Below are 7043 nucleotides of genomic sequence, written 5' to 3'. Positions count from 1 at the left end.
CCCAATCGAACTTCTTTCAATTTTCTTTTTTAACCAGTTCACCTACATGAAAACTACAAATTTAATTCATTCGTTTATACCCAATCGACCTTCTTTCAATTTTCTTTTTGAACCAGTTCACCGACATGAGAACTACAAATTTAATTCATTCGTTTATACCCAATCGAACTTCTTTCAATGTTCTTTTTGAACCAGTTCACCTACATGAAAACTACAAATTTAATTCATTCGTTTATACCCAATCGAACTTCTTTCAATTTTCTTTTTGAACCAGTTCACCTACATGAAAACTACAAATTTAATTCATTCGTTTATACCCAATCGAACTTCTTTCAATGTTCTTTTTGAACCAGTTCACCTACATGAAAACTACAAATTTAATTCATTCGTTTATACCCAATCGAACTTCTTTCAATGTTCTTTTTGAACCAGTTCACCTACATGAAAACTACAAATTTAATTCATTCGTTTATACCCAATCGAACTTCTTTCAATTTTCTTTTTGAACCAGTTCACCTACATGAAAACTACAAATTTAATTCATTCGTTTATACCCAATCGAAATTCTTTAAATTTTCTTTTTTGAACCAGTTCACCTACATGAAAACTACAAATTTAATTCATTCGTTTATACCCAATCGAAATTCTTTAAATTTTCTTTTTTGAACCAGTTCACCTACATGAAAACTACAAATTTAATTCATTCGTTTATACCCAATCGAACTTCTTTAAATTTTCTTTTTTGAACCAGTTCACCTACATGAAAACTACAAATTTAATTCATTCGTTTATACCCAATCGAACTTCTTTCAATTTTCTTTTTTGAACCAGTTCACCTACATGAAAACTACAAATTTAATTCATTCGTTTATACCCAATCGAAATTCTTTAAATTTTCTTTTTTGAACCAGTTCACCTACATGAAAACTACAAATTTAATTCATTCGTTTATACCCAATCGAAATTCTTTAAATTTTCTTTTTTGACCCAGTTCACCGACATGAAACCTACAAATTAATTCATTCGTTTATACCTAATCGAACTTCTTTAAATTTTCTTTTTGAACCAGTTCACCTACATGAAAACTACAAATTTAATTCATTCGTTTATACCCAATCGAAATTCTTTCAATTTTCTTTTTTGACCCAGTTCACCGACATGAAACCTACAAATTAATTCATTCGTTTATACCTAATCGAACTTCTTTCAATTTTCTTTTTGAACCAGTTCACCTACATGAAAACTACAAATTTAATTCATTCGTTTATACCCAATCGAACTTCTTTCAATGTTCTTTTTGAACCAGTTCACCTACACGAAAACTACAAATTTAATTCATTCGTTTATACCCAATCGAACTTCTTTCAATTTTCTTTTTGAACCAGTTCACCGACATGAAAACTACAAATTTAATTCATTCGTTTATACCCAATCGAACTTCTTTCAATTTTCTTTTTGAACCAGTTCACCGACGTGAAAACTACAAATTTAATTCATTCGTTTATACCCAATCGAACTTCTTTCAATTTTCTTTTTGAACCAGTTCACCTACATGAAAACTACAAATTTAATTCATTCGTTTATACCCAATCGAACTTCTTTCAATTTTCTTTTTTAACCAGTTCACCTACATGAAAACTACAAATTTAATTCATTCGTTTATACCCAATCGACCTTCTTTCAATTTTCTTTTTGAACCAGTTCACCGACATGAGAACTACAAATTTAATTCATTCGTTTATACCCAATCGAACTTCTTTCAATGTTCTTTTTGAACCAGTTCACCTACATGAAAACTACAAATTTAATTCATTCGTTTATACCCAATCGAACTTCTTTCAATTTTCTTTTTGAACCAGTTCACCTACATGAAAACTACAAATTTAATTCATTCGTTTATACCCAATCGAACTTCTTTCAATGTTCTTTTTGAACCAGTTCACCTACATGAAAACTACAAATTTAATTCATTCGTTTATACCCAATCGAACTTCTTTCAATGTTCTTTTTGAACCAGTTCACCTACATGAAAACTACAAATTTAATTCATTCGTTTATACCCAATCGAACTTCTTTCAATTTTCTTTTTGAACCAGTTCACCTACATGAAAACTACAAATTTAATTCATTCGTTTATACCCAATCGAACTTCTTTCAATGTTCTTTTTGAACCAGTTCACCTACATGAAAACTACAAATTTAATTCATTCGTTTATACCCAATCGAACTTCTTTCAATTTTCTTTTTGAACCAGTTCACCGACATGAAAACTACAAATTTAATTCATTCGTTTATACCCAATCGAACTTCTTTCAATTTTCTTTTTGAACCAGTTCACCGACGTGAAAACTACAAATTTAATTCATTCGTTTATACCCAATCGAACTTCTTTCAATTTTCTTTTTGAACCAGTTCACCTACATGAAAACTACAAATTTAATTCATTCGTTTATACCCAATCGAACTTCTTTCAATTTTCTTTTTTAACCAGTTCACCGACATGAAAACTACAAATTTAATTCATTCGTTTATACCCAATCGACCTTCTTTCAATTTTCTTTTTGAACCAGTTCACCGACATGAGAACTACAAATTTAATTCATTCGTTTATACCCAATCGAACTTCTTTCAATGTTCTTTTTGAACCAGTTCACCTACATGAAAACTACAAATTTAATTCATTCGTTTATACCCAATCGAACTTCTTTCAATTTTCTTTTTGAACCAGTTCACCTACATGAAAACTACAAATTTAATTCATTCGTTTATACCCAATCGAACTTCTTTCAATGTTCTTTTTAAACCAGTTCACCTACATGAAAACTACAAATTTAATTCATTCGTTTATACCCAATCGAAATTCTTTCAATTTTCTTTTGTAACCAGTTCACCGACGTGAAAACTACAAATTTAATTCATTCGTTTATACCCAATCGAACTTCTTTCAATGTTCTTTTTGAACCAGTTCACCTACATGAAAACTACAAATTAAATTCATTCGTTTATACCCAATCGAACTTCTTTCAATTTTCTTTTTGAACCAGTTCACCGACATGAAAACTACAAATTTAATTCATTCGTTTATACCCAATCGAACTTCTTTCAATGTTCTTTTTGAACCAGTTCACCTACATGAAAACTACAAATTTAATTCATTCGTTTATACCCAATCGAACTTCTTTCAATTTTCTTTTGTAACCAGTTCACCGACGTGAAAACTACAAATTTAATTCATTCGTTTATACCCAATCGAACTTCTTTCAATGTTCTTTTTGAACCAGTTCACCTACATGAAAACTACAAATTTAATTCATTCGTTTATACCCAATCGAACTTCTTTCAATGTTCTTTTTGAACCAGTTAACCGACATGAAAACTACAAATTTAATTCATTCGTTTATACCCAATCGAACTTCTTTCAATGTTCTTTTTGAACCAGTTCACCTACATGAAAACTACAAATTTAATTCATTCGTTTATACCCAATCGAACTTCTTTCAATGTTCTTTTTGAACCAGTTAACCGACATGAAAACTACAAATTTAATTCATTCGTTTATACCCAATCGAACTTCTTTCAATGTTCTTTTTGAACCAGTTCAACTACATGAAAACTACAAATTAAATTCATTCGTTTATACCCAATCGAACTTCTTTCAATTTTCTTTTTGAACCAGTTCACCTACATGAAAACTACAAATTTAATTCATTCGTTTATACCCAATCGAACTTCTTTCAATGTTCTTTTTGAACCAGTTCACCTACATGAAAACTACAAATTTAATTCATTCGTTTATACCCAATCGAACTTCTTTCAATTTTCTTTTGTAACCAGTTCACCGACGTGAAAACTACAAATTTAATTCATTCGTTTATACCCAATCGAACTTCTTTCAATGTTCTTTTTGAACCAGTTCACCTACATGAAAACTACAAATTTAATTCATTCGTTTATACCCAATCGAACTTCTTTCAATGTTCTTTTTGAACCAGTTAACCGACATGAAAACTACAAATTTAATTCATTCGTTTATACCCAATCGAACTTCTTTCAATGTTCTTTTTGAACCAGTTAACCGACATGAAAACTACAAATTTAATTCATTCGTTTATACCCAATCGAACTTCTTTCAATGTTCTTTTTGAACCAGTTCACCTACATGAAAACTACAAATTTAATTCATTCGTTTATACCCAATCGAACTTCTTTCAATTTTCTTTTTTGACCCAGTTCACCGACATGAAACCTACAAATTTAATTCATTCGTTTATACCCAATCGAACTTCTTTCAATGTTCTTTTTGAACCAGTTCACCTACATGAAAACTACAAATTTAATTCATTCGTTTATACCCAATCGAACTTCTTTCAATGTTCTTTTTGAACTAGTTCACCGACATTAAAACTACAAATTTAATTCATTCGTTTATACCCAATCGAACTTCTTTCAATTTTCTTTTTGAACCAGTTCATCTACATGAGAACTACAAATTTAATTCATTCGTTTATACCCAATCGAACTTCTTTCAATGTTCTTTTTTAACCAGTTTACCTACATGAAAACTACAAATTTAATTCATTCGTTTATACCCAATCGAACTTCTTTCAATGTTCTTTTTGAACCAGTTCACCTACATGAAAACTACAAATTTAATTCATTCGTTTATACCCAATCGAACTTCTTTCAATGTTCTTTTTGAACCAGTTCACCGACATGAAAACTACAAATTTAATTCATTCGTTAATACCCAATCGAACTTCTTTCAATGTTCTTTTTGAACCAGTTCACCTACATGAAAACTACAAATTTAATTCATTCGTTTATACCCAATCGAACTTCTTTCAATGTTCTTTTTGAACCAGTTCACCTACATGAAAACTACAAATTTAATTCATTCGTTTATACCCAATCGAACTTCTTTCAATTTTCTTTTTGAACCAGTTCACCTACACGAGAACTACAAATTTAATTCATTCGTTTATACCCAATCGAACTTCTTTCAATGTTCTTTTTTAACCAGTTTACCTACATGAAAACTACAAATTTAATTCATTCGTTTATACCCAATCGAACTTCTTTCAATGTTCTTTTTGAACCAGTTCACCTACATGAAAACTACAAATTTAATTCATTCGTTTATACCCAATCGAACTTCTGTCAATGTTCTTTTTGAACCAGTTCACCGACGTGAAAACTACAAATTTAATTCATTCGTTTATACCCAATCGAACTTCTTTCAATTTTCTTTTTGAACCAGTTCACCTACATGAAAACTACAAATTTAATTCATTCGTTTATACCCAATCGAACTTCTATCAATGTTCTGTTTGAACCAGTTCACCTACATGAAAACTACAAATTTAATTCATTCGTTTATACCCAATCGAACTTCTTTCAATGTTCTTTTTGAACCAGTTCACCTACATGAAAACTACAAATTTAATTCATTCGTTTATACCCAATCGAACTTCCTTCAATGTTCTTTTTGAACCAGTTAACCGACATGAAAACTACAAATTTAATTCATTCGTTTATACCCAATCGAACTTCTTTCAATGTTCTTTTTGAACCAGTTCACCGACATGAAAACTACAAATTTAATTCATTCGTTTATACCCAATCGAACTTCTTTCAATTTTCTTTTGTAACCAGTTCACCGACGTGAAAACTACAAATTTAATTCATTCGTTTATACCTAATCGAACTTCTTTCAATGTTCTTTTTGAACCAGTTCACCTACATGAAAACTACAAATTTAATTCATTCGTTTATACCCAATCGAACTTCTTTCAATGTTCTTTTTGAACCAGTTCACCGACATGAAAACTACAAATTAAATTCATTCGTTTATACCCAATCGAACTTCTTTCAATGTTCTTTTTGAACCAGTTCACCTACATGAAAACTACAAATTTAATTCATTCGTTTATACCCAATCGAACTTCTTTCAATGTTCTTTTTGAACCAGTTCACCTACATGAAAACTACAAATTTAATTCATTCGTTTATACCCAATCGAACTTTTTTCAATGTTCGTTTTGAACCAGTTAACCGACATGAAAACTACAAATTTAATTCATTCGTTTATACCCAATCGAACTTCTTTCAATGTTCTTTTTGAACCAGTTCACCGACATGAAAACTACAAATTTAATTCATTCGTTTATACCCAATCGAACTTCTTTCAATTTTCTTTTTGAACCAGTTCACCTACATGAGAACTACAAATTTAATTCATTCGTTTATACCCAATCGAACTTCTTTCAATGTTCTTTTTGAACCAGTTCACCTACATGAAAACTACAAATTTAATTTATCGTTTATACCCAATCGAACGTCTTTCAATGTTCTTTTTGAACCAGTTCACCGACATGAAAACTACAAATTTAATTCATTCGTTTATACCCAATCGAAATTCTTTCAATGTTCTTTTTGAACCAGTTCACCTACATGAAAACTACAAATTTAATTCATTCGTTTATACCAAATCGAACTTCTTTCAATGTTCTTTTTGAACCAGTTCACCTACATGAAAACTACAAATTTAATTCATTCGTTTATACCCAATCGAACTTCTTTCAATTTTCTTTTTGAACCAGTTCACCTACATGAAAACTACAAATTTAATTCATTCGTTTATACCCAATCGAACTTCTTTCAATTTTCTTTTTGAACCAGTTCACCTACATGAAAACTACAAATTTAATTCATTCGTTTATACCCAATCGAACTTCTTTCAATTTTCTTTTTGAACCAGTTCACCTACATGAAAACTACAAATTTAATTCATTCGTTTATACCCAATCGAACTTCTTTCAATGTTCTTTTTTAACCAGTTCACCTACATGAAAACTACAAATTTAATTCATTCGTTTATACCCAATCGAACTTCTTCCAATGTTCTTTTTGAACCAGTTCACCTACATGAAAACTACAAATTTAATTCATTCGTTTATACCCAATCGAACTTCTTTCAATGTTCTTTTTGAACCAGTTCACCTACATGAAAACTACAAATTTAATTCATTCGTTTATACCCAATC

This window comes from Euprymna scolopes, chromosome 7 (assembly GCF_053919585.1).
Source record: "Euprymna scolopes isolate OS-2025 chromosome 7, ASM5391958v1, whole genome shotgun sequence".
NCBI classification, from domain to species: domain Eukaryota; kingdom Metazoa; phylum Mollusca; class Cephalopoda; order Sepiida; family Sepiolidae; genus Euprymna; species Euprymna scolopes.
Note: the sequence above shows the minus strand (reverse complement) of the source record.